This window comes from Zonotrichia albicollis, chromosome 4 (assembly GCF_047830755.1).
Source record: "Zonotrichia albicollis isolate bZonAlb1 chromosome 4, bZonAlb1.hap1, whole genome shotgun sequence".
Classification (NCBI taxonomy): Eukaryota; Metazoa; Chordata; class Aves; order Passeriformes; family Passerellidae; genus Zonotrichia; species Zonotrichia albicollis.
Genome location: NC_133822.1, coordinates 52,877,703 through 52,902,908, shown reverse-complemented (window position 1 = coordinate 52,902,908; position 25,206 = coordinate 52,877,703). Strand labels below are relative to the sequence as shown.

General features: G+C 35.9%; 1 protein-coding gene across 4 annotated transcripts in view; it reads left to right on the top strand.

Moving 5' to 3' along the window:
• SLC16A7 (solute carrier family 16 member 7) overlaps positions 1–25,206 on the top strand; it is a 75,484-nt gene that overhangs the window by 1,348 nt on the left and 48,930 nt on the right. Inside the window, exons 1-2 of one of the 4 annotated variants that reach the window (XM_014271618.2) lie at positions 14,737–15,236; positions 21,371–21,493. The exons of 1 other annotated variant lie outside the window; for it this stretch is intronic. The gene's annotated coding sequence lies outside the window, so the exon portion shown is untranslated. Of the gene's footprint in view, positions 1–14,736; positions 15,237–20,044; positions 20,285–21,370; positions 21,494–25,206 lie in introns of those variants that run through there. 2 more of the 4 variants (XM_014271612.2, XM_074539816.1) reach the window with 2 other exon arrangements.

Here is a 25,206-nt window from a genome sequence, read left to right as displayed (position 1 = left end):
AAACAAAACAAAGCAGAAAAACGTTTGCAATACCTGGATTTTCCAGGTAAGCTTGAGCTTTCAGTAAAGGCGTCTTACTGAAATTGCTGTGGAAAGGTGTTTTGGTTAAAAGAGAGAAGCTAAAGAAAGCTGACACCTCCTGAAGATGTCCATTCTAATTTTGTTGGTCTCCATAATAATTGCTCATATTTCTATAGTGGTTCCCATCTGTGATTCTCAAGTTACTGATCAAATAGTAATGAAAAGGTGTTTGTGGCTTGCAGTGTAGGAATGGGGCCATGAACTTAGTCACACACCAACAGAGCCAACAACTCGAGGGCTTTAGCTCTGTCTAGATGAGTCATGATAGAAAAGTTAGTCATTGAGACAGAGGGATGTACACTTATATTTAAAAGAAGGAGGAAACTGACAAATCATTCAATAAAAGTGAGATGTACTTTTATGTACAAATAGTAAATATGGGAATAATGCAAAAGTGATTCCCTTTTTATTTTTAAATCAGCTCTCTCCTCTCTCCTTGCATTATTGTCTGCTAACTTTGAATAGTGTACTTGAGCCTGAGTGCTGAACTCCATCTACATGATGGAAACCATTCAGAGAAGAGATTATACTTGAGATGTTTGTTATTATTTGTGCAATTAATTACAGAACTGTAACTTCACGTGTCTGCAAGGGCCCAGCTAGCTAAGTTTGCAGCATAGTGGTTACAATGTAAGTGGCTTCAAAGCAAAACAGCTGATCATTTTGATTAGGCAGAGGGGTGGCTGGAGGTTATGTTTTTTATTTTATTGCAGCTTTAAATCATTTTGGTAGCAAAGAAAACCTGATTTTATTTTATTATGGAGATGTAGAATAGCCTAAATACATACTGTGGTCTTCATGGAACGTCTTTATGCATGGTGGAAAACCAAATTCATGTGTTTTCCAGATAGGAAAACTCTTTGGATTGTGTCATGATACACTGATCTGAACAGGTATTTTGCATGTAAAGGGGGAGACTTTGAAATATTACAAAAGGAAATATCAAAAAGAAACCAGAGTGTAGTTAAATATTGTGACTCTGCAGCTGCAGTAAGGAGTGAAGGAATTATTTTTCAAGAATTTTCATTGTAAATAAATGCAGTGTTATAGTATCTTTAAAAAGCTTCCTTCCAGTTCTTTAACCTAATTTCATCTGTCATTTCTCTGTAGTGTATAATGTATTTCAGCTCACTCAGCTCTTGCTATGGCAGAATTCTTATTCTAGAATCCAAGTTTTATCAGGGCAGGAGATCTTTGGGCAGCCTAAATTTATGGACAGGCAAGTTAAAGGAGAGAAAAAAACCATTTCTTGAATCACGAGCTATTGTTTTTTAAAATGTTTTTCTTTCATTACTCTTCCTTCTTGGATGTGGTTCACTACATCATACTTCTATTTCTTGATTTTTTTCCCCCTGGCACTTAGTGCTTTTCTTTTTTCTTAATTTAAAAAAAACCTCCTCGCTTGTATCCTTTGTTTCTTAAGTAAATTATCTTGTCCTCCTTTTGCAATGAGGAGATGGCTTTATTTCCAGTAAATATGGTTATTATTGGACCCATTTTATTTCAAGAAAAGAGGCTATGACTTACCTGATTTTAATTCCCATTGCACAATCACATGTTACTTTTGAAGAGTTGCATTTTGCTTGAGGACAAGTTTGCTTTAGCAATACTAGTGCCTGAATATAATTTTCAATTAAATTGTATCCTTTAACACCATTTGCCAGAATTTAAGCTGTCAATTTTCTTGTGTGGGAATCAAGAAGAAGGTTCTTGGGCCATGTTAATAATCTGTGTTGTAAAATGAATGTTATGTTTCAAGGTTGGTATAATTGCAAAAAATGTGATTATCTTTTGAGTTTTATTAAAATTTTTAGGTCATAGCTCTAAATCATTGATAAGAAGGTTAGCAGTTTCTGTGTCTGTTTGTGTAATATATATATAAGGCATAATGTTTGCACAGCACCAGGGAGGAGGTTAGATAGGAAAATATGATGTCATTGACCAACTGTTTTATGTGTCAAATGAACACGAGGAACTGGCAGAGTCCCACATACACGTCTCAGTCCAAACCTGCATTCCTTGACTTGCATGTATTTGTGATCTGTTGGGCCAACTTCTCTAATTTTATTGTGCATCTTGGAACATTTGGAAAAAAGTTTGCAGTATTCAAACAAAAGGAATTTGTCTACAGGAGTAAGAGGATAATATTCCATGGCTTAAAGATGTTGGACAAACTGACTGTGCAGCTCTAGTTGGCTTTACAGTCTATCCAATATCTTTTTATTTTTCTTGGTCTTATGATAAAGCAATCAAAATCTTCTTAAACTCTTATTGAAGAGCAAAGGGTTATCTAACTAGGTTACAGTGGCTGATGAACTAGAAAGAGTCACAGTCTTTATTGCTTGATTTTTATCTTTGCAATCTTAAGATTTTTAATTCACAGTAGTTTTTGGGGGGTGGAGAGGTGGTGATCGTGAGGAGGCAGATTCATCATCATTAGATCTTTTTGTTGATCGTAATTTTGGTTTATGTGTTGTCTTTAAATAGTTCCTTTATTTATGCGTTTTCAAGGTCAAGCTTCCAGTTCCATGCTAATACTTTTTATTTTTGGGACACAGTGCTCTTCTGTCTTATGACTTATATGAAGAGCTTGATATAAATGAAGAGGTTTCCATGAAGAGCTGATAAAAATCGGTAAGCGTTTCCAAAAGGATATGAACATGACTAGGCCACTTTAGAAGGTTCCCAAAAGTGAAGGAGGAAATTAATGGAAAAGAATTGAGCCTTATCACAATATGCTCTTGTCCTTTGTAGTTGTAAGACTTAAGATCTTAAGAAATGGAATTAATTTTAATTCATAAAGGCAGGGAGCACTAGAGAACAAACTTAAGCCAGGTTTTTGGTTTTGGTTTTTTTTTTGTTTTTTTTTTTTTTTAAATTAGTGCTGATGCATTTTCTTTCAACTTGGTTTCATGGTTATTGAATGTTAGCTATTGATTGTTTTTCAGTCCCACCCAACAAGAAAGCAGTGCTTTGAATAATAGTGTAAATCATATAAAATTTGCTATGAATTTTATACTGTAGGAAAATGTACTTTTAGGTCACCTGTCAACAAACCACAGGACGTCCAAATATTGTAGAAGTTGGAATATTTGAGAATATGTGGATTTGACATTATTTTCTTATGATTACTATGGAAGATAAAGACAGTATCAAACTCTGCAAAAAACAGTCAAAGCATAAAACTGTGCAGACTGGAGTTGCCCAAACATGCAAGGTTCAAAAAGTGTTTATTGTCTTTTGGCATGAATTTTTGTATCCCCCCCAAAAAAACACTTTCCAATTGTTTTGACTGCAAGCTTGGTAGTTATTTCACTTTTATCTTTCTTTAGGGTTTTCCAGTGGAAGACTCGTGTAGGTGATAATCAAGGTTCAGAAAGCATGTTGCACAGAAGATGACTCAGAATGAAGTATTTCATAGCTTTTTTTTATTTATATATTTTTAAAGTCCTGGTCCTTCAGAGTAGCTCATCTTCCCATAGCTGCAAGCAGACTCGTGCTGCAGCTTCAGGCGTGACCATTGTGGAGTGCCCTTCCATCATGCAGCCTCGGGATTAGCAAACCATTGGCAACATCCCCAAGTTTGGCACCCAGGGACGGCACATACCACAAAGAGTTGTAATGATGTTCAAGATGTGCTTGGCATCAAAGAACTTCAGCATTTCTGTCACTGCAGTGGTGGCAATGACCGTGCAATGAGGTGCATTGCCTCTTCCATATGGTCTACAGTTTTAATCAAAATTATTAAAATCAGCCACAAAACAGCAGCACATCATCCCAAAAGATAGAAATTATTATTTTTCCTCCATAGAAATAGTTTAATTAAGGTTTTAACATTCCTGCTTGCCATTCATCACTTCAACACTCTTGGGGTCTACGGTACAAGCAAAAAAGAGACAAAAAAAGATGAAATCTCAATTCATCCATGTGTGAATTTTAACTTCATAGTATCACCTGTGGAGCTTTACTTCTCAGTTTGTGTGTTCTGAAATCAAGAAATACGGAGAACAAGTATTTCTTTCAAAGTACTAAAAACATGTGAAGAAAGAAACCAAAAGAAATCCCCACTTTTTGTGCTGACAAAAATGGTGAAAGTATATATACAAAATGCATATTTGATTTTTTTAACATAGCTAGTTCCTACTGCAACATATTTGATTTGTATTTTAGACAGAGAAATGAGCATATGCTTACTTTGAGCATGCTTTTGTAATTACTTGTATTAAAGTGGTTTTTTAAACATTAGAAATTAGGTTGTATGTGACATTCTTTTCAAATCTCTGGAGTAACGATATAAATACTTGGTGGTGAAGATGAACATTTTTGAAGTGATACAAGACTGTATTCAAACTACCAGCTTTAAAAATCTGACCTCTGAGAGACATAGCTGATTTTCTTTGCTGATCTTATTGAGAGATAGAAATTGGATAAAAATATGGGATATTTCAACAGTTACCTGTGCTATTGAATTAAAATGCCATAGGAGTTGTCATTACTAGATTGAGCTCCTATGGTTTGCATTTTTGATATGGCTCTCAGGGCAGGTTCGCAAAAGAAGCCAAGAGAAGAACAACTTAATGATGCAAATCAACTCCCCATGGTAATGTAAGTGTCTGATATCTTAACAATTGGAATTTTATGTGCTAAATTCCTTGATAATTCAGCCTTTGCTGAGTATGCTTTCCACTGAACAGATCCTTTCTAGAATTTAATTGCTTTTGCATGCTCTGCTGGGGATGGCTTTGGGTCTGAATCTGGATTGTGGACCCTGCGTTCCCAGCAGTGCCTCCTGCTGATGGTAGAAATGAAGATACATTCTGCAAAATAGAACTGAAGAGTGATTTCAGAGACAGAAGAAAGTGTGCCTAGGACAAAGATTCAAGGAGGCTGAGCAAGGGGGTTGCATCTGAGAGCAGGTGGAGAGAGCTGAATAGACCATGGAAGGAAATCGCTGCTGAAGCTGAGGGTGGCAATGAGCCTATCTTCTTATTACCAGCCCCTTTTTAGAATGTACATCTTTAAAATGATTTGTACAGAGTACTAAATTAGAGGATTCCTTTCTGCCCTGAGGAATTTGTAAGAGCTCTACTCATTTTATTACACAGGGATCCTAACTCCTTATCTTCCATTAGGCAGCCTCTTTCCCTTCTTCTCACCAGCACTCCAAAAGGTGAATCAGGGGACTCAATAGCACATTATTAGAAACCACAACAACATATTTTAGCAAGGAATGAAAAAAGCTTTTCTATTTTTTGACGTCTAGGTTGTATATATAAAGAATATAGGTAGAAAAGAATATGCCATTATACCCTGTATTTACTGAGTGTTAAGTATGCTTCATATTTGTGAAGAATAGGGAAAAAGAGAGCCTGTTTTCTTTTTTGTGTGCAGATACAATTATGTTGGCTAGAGGAATAAGGCAGGGGTTTTTTTCTCATGTTTTTCTCATGTAGTTATTTAAAAAGAAATGTTTTGTTGTAGTCAAGCTGAAAATAGGGGTGCATTATTTCAATTTAGTTCACTTCCTCATTCATACAAAATAACACTAGAACATTATGAGTGCCTTGCATGGCCTGTGATCTGTTTCAGTTTTAGCTTCATGAAAATAATTAAAGTGATTTTTAAGCTAATGAATACAAAGGCCAAGATCACATGAGGTAGAGAAATCCAGGGAGGGCGTTTTTAAGTGACACCTAAAAGCACCATGGTGATTGCTCTCAGTCAATTAATATGTCAGTGTTGCTTGATTGGCATTTCCTCTTTTTCTGTGACTCCAGGTCCTTGCTTGAGCTCCCTTCCTGTGGTGCAGTTCTACTGGGTTATAAGGAATTGCTTGTGGTTTACACCTTGTAATGGCTGAAGAACTCTGACTGCTTCTTAAGACTCCATTATGTACTCTTTTTGATTTCTTGCTTTGACTTGCCTGATTAGGTTAAATGGAAATTATAGTGATTACCAAAACAATGTTTATTTCCAAATAAGTTCTTTAATGTGTCCATCTTCTCTGCCATTCCCGTTTTTATTTTGGTTCAGAACTTTGTCCTTCTCCCCATTTATTAGAATGAAAACCAAGATACATTAGCAAGTGAGTGTTCTACTCTTCTCATCCTACCAGGATGCTGGGTTTTCCACACTAAAATTGCCAGTGGCAGTTGTCACTTGTAGGACACCTTTCATAGGATACAGATGATGATCTTCCATAGTTACCAGTACTGATGTTTTACCATGCTACTTTTATATGTAGACTTACATATGTTTGCATTCTTTATCCTTATGGCTTTTAATTCTGCCTTTCCAGTGACATTATTAGGGTACAGAAAAAAATGTAGCCTTGGAAGAATGCCACATGAGAAGGTGAAAACAGAGTGGATGGGAGAACACGTTAAGCTGAGGAAATAGTGTTTTGAGGAGTTTCACAGAGGCAGATATCTTCAACCTGACATGTCATGTTTTCAGTCAGAGCAGGTTTTAGTTGTATTCTGATTTTTTTTTTTTTGAGAAAGGAATAGACAGTATATTGCCCTTTGCTTTTATGATTTCTTTATTCTAATTTTTGGCCATAGGAAGCTTTTTGTTGTTGATGAATAGTATAATAATAGAATACAGAAGCCTGTCCTTTCCACAATTAAAATAGATTCTTCTTTTGAGTGTAATAGCATAGACAGGTGTTAATGAAATGTTGTTGCTTAATTGGGTAATGAGCATGCAGTTCTGGATACACTTCAGCATTGCTGAAATATTGTATGTGCAAAATGGTGACTTAAATTGTATTGTTCTCAATGAAAATGTATTTTAGCTATAAGGCCGTGATTTTTTTTTTTCTTGTATGTATTTCCTGAAAAATTAGTAAAGCTGTAGTAGTTGTCATATCCAAGCTTACTTTGGAATTATTATACTTAAATTGATAGTTTAATTGCACTTAATTATATGTTTTATTAAGTATCCAGGATATGTTTTTAACTTTAATAAGGGAGTTGCAAATTTCTTACTTATTTTTTTTTCTGCCCCCCATTTACCAGTTTTATCCCAGATGTCTAAATACAACAGTTTTTTAATGCAGGACTATACTCCTGTGATACCTAAATTAGCCACCTAAATTAGGCTCTCTAATTTTTGTGTTAGTGGATCCTGGGTAAGTAGGTTGTTATCTCTTAATAACTGAAGCTTAAATACTACTTTTAAATCAATTCCCTCTACTAATGAACAGGTACTGGATGAAAACAGAAGTTATAACTGTATCTTGAACACCCTGTCCTATAAGTACTTTGAATAGCAGTTATAGCTGTTTTATTTGCAGAGAATCTTGCATGCTGGTGTAGTCTGAAGGAAGCATTTACTTCTCAATATGGCAGCTGAATATACATGAGTGAGCAGATAATTTTCCAGTAGTAAAAATTTTATGTATATATACAAATACACAAGGTGATGTGAAAACAGGAAGAACTATGCAACATGTTGCATACCAGGAGGTGAAGTGGGGAAATGAAGAAAACCCTGGAAGGCTGCAATTATATTGCTTTGATGTTTTGGGAAGTCGTAGTGTTGCAGTATGGTATTTACAGCCTGTAGTAAGCAGCCATAAATACCATATACACATGTGTATGTATTTTCCACATGATCCTTTTGACCTCTTTGGAGCCTCTGTAACCAGGTGCATAGAAGAAGTAGTGGGTACCTGATGGGTGATGCTGGCAGTACAGGGGTGTGAGGAGATGCAGAATTTGGACCAGCTATGAAAACAACAGGATCAAATGCTTGGAGGAGACATTTCAGTGCCAGTACTTTAACTTGGCGTGTGAGCTGTCAGAACTGAATGGATGAATCTTTAGTTGGCATTTAATAGCAAATTTAGTTCCTCATTTTAGAATAGAGGACTTCTGTAATCAAGGAATTTTTTAGTCATCCAACCAAAGCGGACCATGTTCTGTTTTCCTGTGCCAAGAGGCTAAGGCTGCTTGCTTCTTAGCTGTTTGTGCTGTTCCAAAGGGGAGTTTGAACTGTTAGGTCAATTCCTGCTGCGTTCATTAACTTGGTGTGTTTGTTTCTGTTACCCCATTGAGAAGGGAATGGTTTGTGTTTGTGTTCCTAAAAGTTTGGACCTGATTTATTTAACCAAACCCCACTGAGCACAGAGCCTTTTATATTTGGTTGAACTCATGCTCCCAGGCACATTTTATTCTGCTTCTGTGATTTTGACAGAGGGAATCCCTCTTTGTTTCTTCGTTTGGTAGAGCTGCTTATCTGGGCCCTGCTGAGGGTAGAAATGGGCTGCCTACTTTCTGCTGCAAACAGGAACCAAGAGAGACTCTTGTCCTAAAGAGAGAAAAGCATATTCAAGATGATTTCTAATTAATTTTTTTTTTATGTCTCAGAGAACTGATAATATCCAGAGGGTGTTGCAGTGATTCCTTAAGCAGGAGTAGGAAGGCTTTTCACAGCAGTGAAAAGACACAAGGTTTTGAAGGTAGAGAAAGAAGGAGGGAATGATATAAACTATCAGGTTACTGGGCTTTAATTCTCGAGTAGCCCAGCAATGCAATATTCTGCTTTTGAGGAAAGCCATGGCAGCATGAGCTACCTAAAATGCACACTGTGCCTCAAAGTGGAGGTTGTCAAAGCACTGCCTTTAATTTGAATCCTAAAATGTTGCAGCATAAGTGGAATAGATGGAGCTGTGAACATTGGGCTGGCCTTTGGGAGGTGGTTTGTGTTACTGCTAAGGTTACCAGGACACCATCTCTAAAATAACCTGTTGCTGTAGAGCTACAGTGAAAGAGTACATTGATCTGCATCTTTCACCTGTGGCATTTAAGAATGTTGTATTTATCTTAAATAGACCTGCTTGGAGTGGTTTGGAAGAAACTGATTAGTCCAGAGTGCAAAAAAGACAAGCGAGCTGTAATGGAAAGGTGCTCTGTTGTTGTAGTGTTCAGGCCTGCTGGGAGTTGCATAAAATGTTTCTGAGTACCCTCAGTTGTCAGGATTTGTGTGGATTTTTACCTATTAAATAAACCTGCTTTAGCTTTGTAGATGCTACAGTCAAGTGCTGATCCTGCAGGAGGGAAAACTTCTGCCAGCATAGCTGCCCTTTGAGGCAAAGTAGAAATATATTATATTACACTCTTTAATCAGTTTGAGTTGTATCTCCTCCTTGTCTATAAACAAAACTACTTTTTCAATTGCTGAATATTTTTATCACTATGATTGTCTGTTTTAGTAATACATACCTAAGTACAACTGTAATTTTCCCACTATAGCATATACCTACACTTACTGCTTACTTGCTTTAAATGCCTCTCTTAATCAGGGTCCAAATCCAGATGAAAATCTGAGTGAACCTCCAAAAAATATAGTACATATTTAGCAACTTATATATCTGTACATAAATCATAAACTTTCAAGCTGGAGAACATCTTGCATTTTCTTACAGGTGAGAAACAAGTATTTTTTGCTTAACATTATAATTGTGCAATGACAAGGATTGCTAAGTTAAAAGTAAGGGGTACAGGCTTTCAAAACATGCATACCATTAAAAATTATGATGCTCTTAAAGGCAATAGTACTATTGCATTCAAGCTCATTATCCTTTTCACTTTTATTTTGCAATGTCCTCACAGCATCCTCTCCCCTGTGAAAAGCACCCTTTAGTTTCTAATACTCAATCTCATGTACACACTCAGTTCCGCTGAATTAGGCTCACATACATTATCTGATCTGAATAGAAAAGAGATTTTGTACTCTAAAAAATACACTCTCCCGCAAATAATTTGTAAAAGACAAAGAAATGGAATTAGTATAAGCATCTAAAGTGATCTGATCAAAAGAGGAAAATTACTATCATATATTAATGAGTTGAATATATTTGGTCTTCATGAGCTACTGCAGAGTTTATAAAAAGCAAGAATGTTGGTGGCTAAGTTTATACTTCTTTATTTAAGGCAAAAAGTGATATTCAAATAATCACAGCAAAACTCTGCCCTGACAGAGTAGCCTTAAATGTTACTTCTAAGGTATTGTATTCTTTTATTTTGTTTATGATTATCTATGCATTCATACAGATGCATTTAAATACAAGATAGTGAGGACAACTGAAGGAAAATCAAGGAACCAGGGGAAACCTAAAGTACCAGTTTTGTGATGAAGCTGTAAGTCATTTGTAGAGTAGTTTTTCCTTACCTTGGACTTTGTATGCTGGCATGTTTTTGAGCTATAGAGCTCTTAGAGCAAGGAGGAGTGAGACAGCTGGGAGGCTGGGAGATCAGGGAGGAAGAGTGAGTAGGAAACCTCTGATATTTCTCTTTAACCTCTGTGTTTGTGACTTGTGCACAGGTGATTTTTAACCCATCCCTGTGTCTGACTGATTTGAAAGGGTGCTGTGAAGCAACCAAAAAGCTGGGATGTTGGGCAATGTGATGTGCAACAAACCTTTCAGATTTGTATTTCCTTCATACCTAACACACTCAAACTTGTGCACTGGCACACCCTATGGCATGTCTAATTACTCAAGAGCTTGTGTATCTGCAGTTATCCAAGCCAACAAAAATTCAGACTGTGTTATAATGTTTTTCGAATAATTCACACAGAATAGTTTTTAAATTAGCATTGCTTTTGTTTTTGTTCTGCAAAGGGACCTTTTATGGAATTCTTGTACCTATTGAAAAAGATTTGGCAGTATCTTGGGCAAACAGGTAGGTTTTTTTGTTAAATTTTGAAAAGTCACTGATGCATATTTGGTATCTACACCATCAGAGACAGCTTGTTTTGTTGCCTGAATCAAATATATTCTGCTGCCTCTATTTCACATTTGGAAGAAGTTGTATTTAATACCAGGTACTTTTACAGAACTGTAGAATGCCACATATTCAGATATTATGAAATACAATCTCAAAAAATGTCACAAAAATATGAGACAAAGTGTTTATGCGTTATAAAAATTGATAGCAATTGAATCAGTGCAGTCACAAATTGGCTCTAAAAATGATCCTTACAATTCTGTGGATCTGGGCAAGTGTCCAGCCTTTACATAAGGTAAGCTGTCCTCTGTATTGTTCTGTAAAGCACTGAACATTTTTTAAGTTTTAATTTAATGGTTTATCCAGTGACTTAATTGAGTAAATTGTCAATTAAAATTGCACATATGAAATCTGTCACTATTTTGCTTAATATGGCAGTGATTTTCTATCTTGCACTTTCTTGCATAAGGCTTGACTTGAAGATTTACTTTCAAAAAGATAGTTGTCTGTGGTATGCAAAGCACAAGATAGTTTGTCTGCACCTTCCATAAATTGGCTTCTATGAAGCCATGACAACCACAAAAATATTTGTGATCCAGCAGTCCTGATTTGCACATTTTACAAACATAGAGACAAAATTTGGGTCTTGCAACACATGCTTTTCAGAGTTGCAATACTCAGCTAAACTGGACATATTTTTCTCAACAGTACAGAAAAGATTGCAGAATTTCAGATTTCAACATCATGCTATTAAGCTGTGGATCAGCTTCAAAGAAAATGGAAGAACATTTTTAGAATCTAGAGCATACATTTTTCACTTTCTTATTTTGTAAGAGCTAAATAAGTCAACAGGAAAACTCTTGTCCTACCTCCCCCAACATACTTGAAATTTAGAAATACTGAAATGGAAGAAGGGACTGGGTCATTTTTTCAGTCCACTGCAAAACAAAAAAGTGGTATTACAACTTTATATATAGGGCTGGATTCATCCAAGCACAGACTTGAGTAGGATATGCATCTATAATTGAACACTTTTCCAGATGTACTTTAAATAATAGAGAGATATAGGCCCTTGTAAGCCACATTTCATTTTGTTACAACTTACATGTCTAAAACAGGTCAGGGAGGGATATCCCAGAACTTTGTTTCTGCCCACTGATTTTAAGTGAAACCTACATATCCAGATCACATGCAGATATCAGCATTCTTAATGTCAAAATATTGTTGTGATGGATTGCTCCTTAAATGAGAAAACATCAAATTGTGTGTAAGTCAAAGAATATCTTGCAGATCTGTATCACAAGCTTAAATCTTCTCTAAAATGTGTAAATCTTGAGCATATACTAGTTGGAGAAAAGAAGATTCTCACTCAGTACCTTAGGTTTTGCAGGGAGTTATAAAAAAAAAATTAAAAATTCACACCAAAAGAAAACAATTTGTGACCAAACTTCCATTAATAGAACAAGCTGCTTTATAGCTTTAGGTTTTATTGCTACTGATAATTTAGGACATTCTTTCAAGAAGGCTTGGTTTGGGACAGAAGGAAAAATTGCGCTGCAGTATAAATGGAGGCACTCAAGCATATGCAGCAAAGATTATTTATTTTCATGTGTCTGTTACTAAAAAGTAGTAGTAAAGCAGATGTTTGTGTGTAGAATTCCTTAGCTGAAGTTCTCATCAGCAGCCGACTAAATGGTTATGATGAGTTTACTTCAATTTTAACAGTTTAATCTGAAGATCCCAAAAGAAATTATCTTTTTGGTGTCTGGCTCTCTTCCAGGGAGGAATAGTTACATTTAATATGTGCCTATGAGTGAAGGGGCAGCAAGGGGCAAAAACTGAGCCAGCTCTAGGCACCCTTCTCAGAGGAACTCTTGAGTAGCTGGATCTGTATTAGATGTAAAATTCCACTGGCATTACTATTCACAAAATGCGCTGCTGGATTCAGTCTCATATGGTGAGTTGTGTAATAGCCCTCTTGATATTGATATGTTTTTATACAGAAATGGTCCAAGACTGTATTAACTTTTGTTTTTGTCAAGTTCAAGCTGACAGTGTACTGCAGGCCAGCTGTCTGCCACTGGCATGCCCATGCCAATTAGCTCTGTCACTTAGAAGTACACTTTAGTGATAGTTCTGACCTTCTGCCTCGTGCTCAGTCCCCTGAATTTAAAAAGCTCAACTGCAGGATTGGCACAGATTTTAGTCCTTATTGCTGTCTGAAGTCATTAGACAAAAGGCAGCTGTGGTCCCCCATGGTGATGCCAAGTTGGTGCTGTGCTGTGCTTGCTCATGTGGCCTTTGTGGTCAGCATCCCTGGAGACATTGCAGTGGTGCCTGCTGTTAGTCCATCTTTCCGTGGCTGCTTCTCACGGGTGCAGAAATCTTGGGGCCAGCGGTGATTTTCTCTTCCCCTGCTGGGGGAGGGACGAGGATCCTGTGGAAGGAAGGGCCTGTGGGCACAGTGGGGGAGAGCAGCTTTGCTGACACAAGTGAGCAGCTGTACCCAGGACTAAACACAAGCTGTCGAAATGTAACAGAAGGTGTCCAGCAGTAACAATGCCTCCTTTCCTACTTCACTCCAATTATAGGAAATGTGGTATTGTTGTCACTGCAGGGTCTTTGTCAGAGTTCAGTAACCCATGTTTACTTCCTTTGTTGTCCCCTTCTTGTGTGCTTGTGTCAGCAAACACATTCCCTTCCTGCTGTTGTCCTCAGTGATGAGATGAACAACCCTTGCAAGTATCCTCCTCACAGTTTGGCATTAGGGGCTCACCTATCACTGCCATGTGTTATCTCCAGTACGTTTCATTCTTCCCAAAAGAACTGTTTCAGATTCAAATTAAAGTTTTGACAATACAGAGATCAATTAAATGATAATATTTTCTCATGAATAGGCTGGCCTTTTTCTTTAAGCAAGTCTCCTATTGGGTTAGCTTTCAGTAATTCTAGGCCTTGTTTCACTTTTCATGTGAGATTGCCACACATCCTAGAAATGCAGATTGTCATTAGCGTCATTATTTTCATATAGATTAAGAAATTTATTCTGAGAATTGCTTTCCTGCCTATAAACATTTGAAGTGGTGGGTAGTGAAAGTAACAGCAGTTTGCCCATAAAATCTGTCCCAGAGACGGCCAGAAATTCCCAAACAAAGGACTTCTAAGGGCTTTGAGGTTTTAATATCTGTTGCTTAGTGAATCTAGGACAAGAAAAAGCTTTAATTTTTTTCCAGCCTGAGTCATCACATTGTTTTTCTGTTTCTTTTGGCTGGGCTGTTTCATCCTTTCCAGCATTTTTTGGGTCAAGGCAAGTGTGAGACTGATAGAAAATAACAGTTGTGAGGACATGCACACCTTGTTGCCTGGTTTTCCAGCAATATAGTTAACAACATTTTTGCATTTACAAAGAAAAGGCTTTTGATATGAACTTTGAAAGCATTTTGCTCAGAGTTTTTATGTGGAGGTAGGATCTGGTCTTAGGTACAGTACAACCCATCTTGTAATGTGTTTATTCTATCATCAGTTCTACAGATGATTCCATTTTATTCCTATACAAAAATAGTGAGGGTTTTTTAAAATTTAAGAAATAATGGAAAATAATTTTTGGAGCTCTAGAGCAAATTCTGCATTATCTCCAGCAAAACACAACTTTTTAAATATTGTCATGGCTAATACTGCTTATTAATTCAAAGTTTCTAATTACTGTATAAAGACTTATGCAGTATTTTATACTTTTACTGTTAATTGAGCAGTCTAAAACCATCTAAGTTAATTGCACACTCACTGTTAATTGCTGGAAAATTTAGTCCAAATGAGAAAAAATTGGATTTTTGCAACATGTTAGTTGCATTAAGTTCCTCTAATTTTCCTTTTAAGCTTTTACTGATGATCTTTCGAGCATTTTAATTACACTTTTTATTCATTAAACAAAATAATATTAATGTGATCTTAGTGTATGTTATAAAAGGCAATTTCCCAACCAGCCTCACCATATATTGCTGAACTCCTAGAGCATTAGACACAAACTATATTAAGGTGTTCCCAGACATTAGCACTCATTTAAAAGGCTACATATAACACCTAAATAGAATTTTGAAACTGAACAGAGGTTGTTAAGGAAAAATCCTTCATGTCAGACAAAGAAGGTGTGAAGGAAACCCTAAACAGGTGATGGAATGTTAATAAACCAAGGGTATCCTTCTGAGAGATTGTTCTGATTGTTGAGCTTCACCATAACCTCTTGTGCCTCAGTAATTTGAGATGTTTGTTGGTTTGGCCATTGGTCACACAAAATAAACTGTCCAAACATCATGTGTGATAATCAGCCAATCAGGTCTCCAAAGAGTCTTTAAATGTTCAAACTGAACAAAGGCTCTCTGTCTCAAGTTCCGATTATTGTCTTGGACAGCAGCTCTCTGCCAGGTAATGTGCTGTTTTTTCTATTTCCTTTTAGCTTTATTTAGTAGCAATAGGTAGTTTCAGATTACTGTGGTAATCCATGCAAAACTAATTGAGTAATTAAATGCAAGACAAGTCAGTGCACCAGCACGTGTTGCACAGTATTTGCTGTTGGCTTTTTAATCATTATCTAACATGTATTGACAAAACAGTGTGAAGCACTTCAAAGAAAAAATATTCTTATACTCTGTCCACTCCTGGAATATTATAAGAAGGATTAACAACTGAATGCTGACAATTCCCAGTATAACCAAACTCTATGGATTTGATGAATATATTTTTTCATATAGGTTGCCAAAATTTCTGAGAAAATAAAGACTTCAAAGATGAGTTTCTAAAGAGAAAATTAAAGAAGGGGAAGCATCAGTGTAGCTTAGGTCGGATAGGGATAATTAATGCCATGTGTTTTGAAGCAACACCTAATTTATCAATGCAACATCAGTTTTACTTACAAGACAAGTCTTCATGATAAGCATCTTATTTTCATAAGGATTTGGGAGGGGAGCAATAACATAATCCCACTGCATGGAACCAAGCATTGGAATGAGGGTTATTCATCCTCGCTGAGCACTCAGACAGACAGTTCTTCTCCAACACCAGAGATTTTTATAATAAAGGTTGAGGTGTTGCTTTAAAGCAAACAATGTGTGGGTGTATTTTACTGGCACAAGTAACTCCATTTCAGTCTTTTGCAATGTCAGAACTCAGTGTTGTATGCCTCATTTCATATATAGGTGCTTACAGATTATTAGATTCCTTAGAATCAAGTGCAGAAGTAATTTTCAATTAGTTTTTTTTTTTTCATTATAACAACTCTAAAATCTCCCACCAACCTAAACAGTTCTGCAAATAGTCCACGAGCTTTAGAATGGCTGATTATACATAATTTTGAAGAAAAATTTGCTGAGTTTATTTCATGGAGATAACCTGGTGATTTTTGGGGCTGTTTTTTGTCATCCTGGTTATCAAAGCTTAAAGTCTAAATCTTTGTTTACTGACCTTAAAACTGAGATTAAAGCTGTCTTTGATTTCACCAGGGTAGGCTGGTGGCTTAGAGGCTTGAATTTTGGCTGTCATCTTCACAACCCTTCCGATGTCAGAAGCTTTGTAGGGGCTTATCACACACTAAGGCTGTGGACTTAAGTGGGTCAAATTCTAAAAAAGAAAAAAGATAAAACTCCTCAATGGAGTCCTCAAGCACTTCCAATGGATATTTTATACCTTGCTTTATATTTTTTCATTTGTGTTTATGATATAATTTTCAATAAATCTACATGAAATATTATTAATAAAATATTTCTAAAAATTAGTTGGGAGATCGAAAAAGAAGTATTATTTTGTTTTTACCAGTGGTTAAAACAAAAGATTTCAGTGTATATTCTCAAAGTCCCACTCTCATGTAGAACTGATGTACTGTAGCTCTCCAACACTAAAAATATTGCCTTGACTTTTAGCAAAACCAGGAGATAACAGAAATGTATTCCTACAGGGTAATAGTAGAGAGGTCCCCAAGTCCTTGTGTAAAGGAGTCATGCTTGAACAAATGACTTTTCATGATGCTGCATGCAACCTTAGTGAAGTTTCAGTATAAAGAAAATTCCTTTTGCTTTAACTTTCCTCCTAAAAACCTGGGGTTTTGCAGATTTCCGCACAAAATGTATTTACAACTCCCTGTCCCGGTAAACAGCTACAAGAAGGAAAGAAATTGAGTGTGGGGGAAAAAAATTCAAATCAGCCTGTCTCTTCTCCCCAGAGTCCCAGAGGAAAGGAAGCACTGTGCTTGACCCATGTACCAGAGGAAAGCAGGAGGGTGAAAGATGTGTGCAGTGCAGTTACAGGCATAAAACAATCACTGCCTGATTGCTTTATGGTGTTTCCACCGAGATATCCCATTAGTATGTGATGATAATGAATCATGGTTGTACTTCACTGAGAGCTCTTGCCATGCCTGCATATTTTTCTGATTTTTTTTTCTTCCCATGGAATGCACATGGAAACAAGGGAGAGAAATTATTTGAAGAACATAGCCAGAATGGAAGCTGCAAAATTACAATGCTGCTTAGAAATGGACAAACTTTTCAGCACATTTTTATTTTGTTTTGTCAATATTATTTTATTCAAGGTAGAAGCGCAGATTTAAATATAGTCTTGTGGAGAATGTGAAAGAATTCATTTAAAAATGTCCCTGGTCAGGGCAGTGCATATGTGTTGACAAAAGTATGTGGGGGGTTTATTACTTTTTTTTTCCACTTCTGAAGACATAGCTTGTCTACAGCAACTAATTTAAGAGAGAATATTTTCAGTTAAAGAGAAGGATTGAAACAAGACAAGTGCTTCTTTTCTGGTAAGGATCTCAAAATCTAAACAGCATCTCAGTTCAGCTGGAAATGTTTGTCCCAGATCTAACTCCTACACGCTCAGAGAGTAACTCTTAAGAGTAGGGAGAAGTGCCATCTGGTGATTCACAGCAAAAACTGATGGAATCAATTTCTAGGAGAGACAAATGGAAGTGGTCATCAACCACAGATAAAATTGCCATCTGTGATGTTTGGTTCTAAAAATTCTTAAAACTGACAAAACACTCCACTAGCTCCGTCTTCAGATATCCATTTAAATTTTTATTCTTTCGTTATAGTACAACAAATTAATATTATATGTTTAGCAAGAGTAGATCATAACTAATGCATTGCAGTAATCACAAAAATGTCATTGTATATGATGTCTGCTGATACAAAAGCTATATATACTATATGCACCAATTATATGAATTATGGAAATTATGGAAATTATGGAACTATACTTTTATTTGTCCTTTTACATTAAATTTTGAATTCTGATAAATGATTTGTAGTTTGCATTAATATTTTAGCTCATGGGTGTAAAACAATAACAATATCTGATGTGTGAAGAAATTAGAGAGAATAATAGGTTAGAATTATTCAAATTATTTTAATAATAATTTAAAAATATTTGACAGTTGATAAGCTGTTGGTATTCTGTAGATCTCAAATTTAAGAGAGGAGAGACCACAAAAAAGGAAAAGGGTTGGCTCTGAGATTGCAGAAAAGGAGAAAACATTAAACTAGCAGTATTTAATTCAGCAAGTTCAACTTATTTCTCTGACTAGAACTATATAGATGTTCTGGTTTGTGGTGAGGACAAATTAGTGGCCTAGAGAGTGAATTAAACTCAATTCTAGCTTGCTGCATTGTTTAAGCTTCATATTTGTAAACATTTAGACTGAATATTAATTTTATTAGTGTGAGTACTCAGAGTATCAGGTACTTTTTTTTGTAGAGCATATTATGCAAAGTTATGTCTCTTTTTCATCAAAACCCTCTTTAAAGCTCAGCACAATGAAATATATTGCTGTGGGGTCTAGTAAGAATATGCTCAAGTACTAGAATGCTGTGCATAAGTATTCACAAGAATTGCTCCCTTAGTTTGAATACTGAAATACTTGTCGAGAATGAGGAAGAAACTGTAAAACATTGATGATTGTTCTTAGGTGGATATTCTTTGAAGTCAGGAGGCATTTCAAAATGTCAGACTGTATATGTATTTCTGTGAACTGATATTTTAGTTTAAAAGAAGGGAAATACATAATACAGAAATGGTATTTAATGAATATTAGACCATACCCATTTTTCTAATTTGAAATTTGTGTGGTTAAAAAGCATTTACTACAGAGTTGAGTTTATACATCACTGTAATATGCTATAATTTTTACTTGAAAGCCTTTGAAAAGAAAAAAGGAAAAAATTATGCTATTGAGCACTTATGTGAATGTATAGAATTGTACAGCACTGTTTGCATAGGAATTCTAATAATCTGCGAAGTATGAAATCAAGGTGTCTTGTTGTACCCTGTGAACTTGTATCACTTTGTGCACAGTGCCACAGTTGATAATGCAAAAAAGCAATATTTCTCAACTAAATCCTATTTTGTAATCCCCTTTAACCTGCTTTTCCATTAATTTATAATAGTGTGTCATAAGTTAACCACTGATTTGAAAGTAGCACTACAAATGAATACTGTCTTCTATGGTATAGATAACCTTATCCACAACAATAGCTCTATTTTTAGGAGATGATATGGTAATTCTTTACATGAACACACAATGACTAGTTGGGTCAGGGTGAGTTTGCATAATGGAATGAACTCCCTACAGTTGTTTCCAGACACTTTGATAATGAGAAGTGGCATGGATGTTTAATTTATTAATTTCTTTCCACTCAGAAGGACAGAATGAACTGGTTTCTTAATTTCTGTTTCTCTAAGTTTTCAAATGAGTTTACCTTTTTTGGTTTTAAGTAATATTTAATTTGGAACATCAAAAAAAAGTTAAATTCTTGGTGTTAAGAGAATGAATGAAAGATAAATTAATTACCTTGTAAACTGCAATAACAACAGTCTGATTTTAATGCAGCTTAACTATTTTAGAAGTCAATTGGTAGTCAAAACTAATGTTACCATGAAGCAGAATGAGCAAAAGCAATAATCCTTGTAGTTACTGCAACTGATGATGGCCTTTTTGCATCTATCATGTTGTTAGAAAATTAAATAATTTTCTTCTTCCAGGCCAAAAAATTTTAAGCTGTCAGCAGTTACATCAAGTTCTGCTCATAAAACCTTTCACCTTAAAGCAAACGCACAAAAAGAATTAAAAGAACTGACTAATTAATTCTCAACACAAACAACAGATCTGTACTATAAATGACTGAACTGTTTAAGGAATTGCTAGACAATTTAAGAAGTTCTTTGAATTCTAGGACTTGACTGTGGCTTAAAGCCAGGCCTCCAAGACCGGTGCTGCATTAGAATTAGAATTCCTTCTGGACAGCATGTGCTGCAACAGGAAGTCTACCAACCTGTGAGATGGAACAGCATATTCCCATCTGTTGCTGGCCAGCTGTCCTGTACCTACCCCTCCTTTTCTGAGATCAGCCTGACAGCAGTAGTTATGCTCTTGAGCCATCATGCAGCTGAGCTGCAAACATGAATCACAAGGGGTAGGTGCACTTCACAGTCACTTTCCTGTCTAAAACGCAGTCCTTGGGTGTGTTGGGCTTTCCAGCTTAGACCCAGAAAAATATTTAGTGTATATTTGTGTCACTGAATCATTGAGGAGTATTTTCCTAGAGAGAAGAATAAAGGCCTTGTTAGGACTTGATAATGAGATTGTTTTTTGAGGCTTGTTGTTTTGGGGAATATTGTTGGAAGAAATCAGCGCTTTCTTGGTAGCGATTCATTTACAATGCTTGGTACTTAATCAACTGTTTTGTATTTCATCGAATATACTATTGCTTTGTGTCAAGAGACATCACTGTCTCTAAGTACTTACTCCCACATTTGCAAATAGTACTCTCCCTTTTTCAAAATGGTTAATTTTGCAATATAATCAGGAAATGCTCTGACAGTGACTGCAAAAGGGCAATTCATAGTGACTTCTGAAATGTAGGCCTGTGGGAGCAGGATAAAATACCATGAAAACACCCTTTTAATGTTTGTTTCGAGAGAAAGGAATGTTGATATGGTTGTTCGGATTATTTGAGGAGCTGGATTTCTAAGGAAAGGGTAATAGTTTTTTGTTTGTTTCCCCCCCGCTCCCACCCCACATTAGGTTTTAGGCAAGGTTCAAAGTTTATTTAGGAAGTATAATGAAATATAATTCAATCTTCATAGTTTTGCCTAAAACCATGCATCATTAAAGAATTTACCTTATCATTTATTTGAGTAGGTCATCATGCTTGTATTGTGGGAAATAGCACATAGCTGTCACCTACTATCCTTCTCTACATCACTGTGTTTTTACTATGTCACAGACACTGAGCAGCAAGAGTATGTGACTGATGTCATTACATCATCTTTAGATTGAGTGTGAGGAGCTTTTTCATGTATTTCACTTTATTCTGGTTCTCTGTTTGTGGTGGCTGTATCAAGTGTTAATTCATTTTTCCACCCTCCCTCGCTGCTGTCAGATTCGTATTTGTGAAAGAAGAGTGTGATAGAAATGTGATTGCAATATGTGATATTGCAAAAGAACCTGATGCTCATTCGATAACATAGTGAGTTTGGCTTGTGTGTTTGCTTTGCAGTGTGCACTTCCTTGAGAAGGCAGAGGTGGAGATTGGTGGTGCAGCCTGGGTGCCTGGGTTTGTGGTGGAAGGGGAGCCCCTGGCAGCCTGTGCACTGCAGCCAGCACTTCTAGAACTTAGGAGGTAACTCATGTCTCTGCTGCTGGCTAGGCCTTTAATGAAAGCATCTGAATTTCGGCACCAGAAAAAGAGAAACGTAGCCTAAACTCAAAACAGCAGATTCATATAACTTCAGTCTGAGGTCATTGTAACTTCAGCTGAGTGCCTGATGGGATGTGCTGGGTGCATTAGGTCAAGAGAAGGAGGCAGAAAAGCAAAACTAGGACATTTTATCTGTGAAAGAAAGCCTTTTCGAGCCCCTTAGGATTGGCTCTTTTGCTCAAAGGGAGTGATGGCAGACACGAAGTCAGGTGGAATCTTGAAACATAGAGTTGAAAGGCAAAAGAACTGAGGAGGTAATTGGTATGAATTATGTGATGTATGTCATGAAGAAGGCTCCATGAGAAGCAGCCAAAAACCACTTTCCTGTTGGTTTTTTCTGGATTAGGACAAAGGGATGGGACTATAAGAGTAAAAAAAAAAGCTTTTTTTGGTGCTTGGTTAGCCAAGTTTAGCTATTTCAATGCATAAATCCTTAAGCTGCAAGACAGAAAGCCATCATCCTTCTCCCTGTTGCTAAAAACACTCATCTTAAGGCTAAAAGTCAATTTGAAAAATTTTATTTTTTCAGGACAAAATTTCACCTTATGCAAATCAGAAGAATAAGCATAGCATGAGGAAGAAGCAGTTTTTCATTTCATCCACTTTCATGCCCATCAAAGAAGTACTTTAAGATATTGAGTAGAGAAATAAAGAAAATGGAAAAGAGAAATTCCCATCTGATGGAATTGGGAATCTTTAAAGAGTATTTTAACCAAACATGGCATTACAGACACTTTAAATCACTAATGACAAGTAGACCATTGCTGTACTAAATTAGGGATATAATAAAACAACCATTTTGGGCTGTCTGGGCTTTTGGATGTCTCCTTCTGTAAGTTAAATGGCTTGAAATCTTTATTTAATATTTTATCTCTGACTTATGAGGAAAACTTTCAATAATGTATGAAAATATTGAAGTAAATTACAGTCTATAAAAAAAGTGTTGTGGGATGCATTGCAAACTTCACATAAAACAGGTTGTTTTCTGTCCCTTGATAAGTATTTTATTTATTCAAAACTATCCCATGATATTAAATTTTAAGTTGGCAAGAATGATGTAGATCAGCAGTGTGTACTAACATCTGGCCACACAGTGCAGCTGAATTAGTTGTGTGATAGAAGTAAAAGAAAATGACATGCAGATATACATAATTTTAGGCTCAAGTGCCCAGTATTCTTGTGTAATGCTGATTAAAGAGACTGACAAAGCAGAAACATTTTATATATGGGAGAATACCATTAGTTCCAAAATAAAATTACTGTAATTTAAGCAGTTGATGCAAACGGAGGAAAAATGTGCTGCTAGTCCTGTGTGCAATGAAATCATGCTGTAGGGCTCATATTTGGCAGGTATTGTAGGATTGAAAGAGAAGATTTGAAGAGAAATTACAAGTCCTTCCCAAATAGAAGCATTATACATACCACAGTGAAACAGAACAATGACAGAAATGCAGCTTCATTAGTTATTGCATCTATATCTGATGAGGCACCAAATCACTTCTAAAACCTGAGGTAATAGCTGATATCTGTTCTTGGGGAACATCTAATTTCGAGCAGGTTGCTGAAGGGCAATTCAGGCTTAAGTTCACAGAAAAGTAGATATGCATTAATTTAATTCTGTTACACGGGAAATGTAGTTTTTTAGCTACATATAAAGTCCTCATTCTTCTTTCCCTGCTACCCATAACATTTAAGAAGTTGAAAATATTTTTCTGTATGAATAACTATCCTTGTGTGTGTATCCTGATGGCCACAAATACTGAGGCATCACACAAAAAAACATTGCTGATGAATCTGAGGGTAATTTTAAACTAGTGAGCTCGATCTTGGTTTGTGAGATACCTCATTGTGATATCTCAAAATGCCAGGCAAGAGAGGGCTGTTCTTTCACGTGAAAGCTTACTTCTAATACTTCCTCATTTCTTATGAGGACAGTGCCTGAACTTGCTTTGAAGCACTGCTTTCTTTTTTCATGGTACTATTATTTCTGAAGTGTGTTTGACTCTATAATGAACTGGAAGGAGGATTTTTCTTAACCTGCAGCCTGATTTAGAAGTGCCTAGGTACTGGCACTTAGCCACTTGTTAATCTTTTCTTTTGCTGTACAGTATTAGCAGTACAAACGTGATTCTGCTTCAGACTGAAAAGGTATGTCCAGCATTAGAAGTGCTAGATTTCTACAGACAGTATTTTTGGGAGGATGTGTCAGGAAGAAATGTTGAAAGCATTACAAGTTATGCAAGTTATTTGCATTACATTAATATTGCCACAAAGCTACCTGTTGTTACATCAGCACATTTCCTCAAAAATTTTTTGTGCATATTTTTATCTTTTGTTTCCTGTTCTTTATTGATTTATTTTCACTGTGATTTCTCTTGCATCAAATTTCCTCATCTCTGTATTAAAAATCAGAAATACCTTACCTGTTTAAACAGTTATGAAGATAAAATTTATCTTGGAAATCTCAAGGGCATATATAACTTTTTTCAGTTTTTGATCATCTCAGCATATTTATGAATAGACAACCAACTTTTTTTCCTACCTATGCCTTGTAAGTGTGGATGAAGTCCATTAAGGATAATAACTGATGCTATAATGATATAATAATCAAATGTCACTACATCCTTTGAGCCTCAAGCTTGCTTTACAAATTTCTCATTTCAGCATTTACCATGATATGCATGCCTGTTAATAAAAACAATTTCATTGTAGAATTATTGTAATCTATAGAATAACAAGCAGTCATGAAAGTAATGAAAAGAATAGCAGTAAGACCACATTCAGGGAAGCAGTTATTTACTGTGACTTTCCTTTCAACTTTTGTCACATGTGATTTTCACAAGGTTTCTTTTATTACCCTGTGCAGTTGCCACAATAACAACATGTCTGTTGTTGGAAACCTCAGGCTGTATTTGTCCCAGGCATACCATGCAAGAAGGAAAATTGTTCTTAAGCCATGCTGTAGTACAGCATACCTTGCTTCATTTGTCTGGATTCAGGCAACTGAGGGTGGTTCAGCATGTTTCCTGTTAGTATAAAATTTACTTCCACACCAGTTTTGATGGATCATTAATTATTCTTGTCAGGTAGCAGCAAACAATTTTGTACTTAAAGTCCTGCAGCAGGTTTTGCAGGATGTAGAGTTATTGCTGGGCTTATGTGGAACAGAACTAAAATAAGTCTGGTTTTGATTTGCTTTTATACCTTTTAACATAATTTTCAATGTTTCTTACTGTACTTTATTTTCCTTTTTGCTCATGTTTCAAAAAATACTACATACCATGCTTAAATTATTTCATGACATGCTTAAATTGGTTTTGGTACATATAAAATAATGTGTTGGATAGTAAATACTTTGATCCTATTCTTCATTTGCATTGTCAAGGTTAAGTTTCATATATATATATGCTTAAAATGAAAATTTCAGTTTTAAATTTGAAAAGTGAAATGAGCATCATTGCTACTTAATGACTTCTGATTTAAGAGAAAATTTTGAAATACTTGTTCAGTGTCTTGCATACATGGAATCATGTTTCTATTACCTTACATCCTAATTATACCATGTTACTTTGCAGAATGTGTTTTCTACAGTTTCTGAAAATAAGTCTTTACTTTGGCATGACATGAGTTGACCA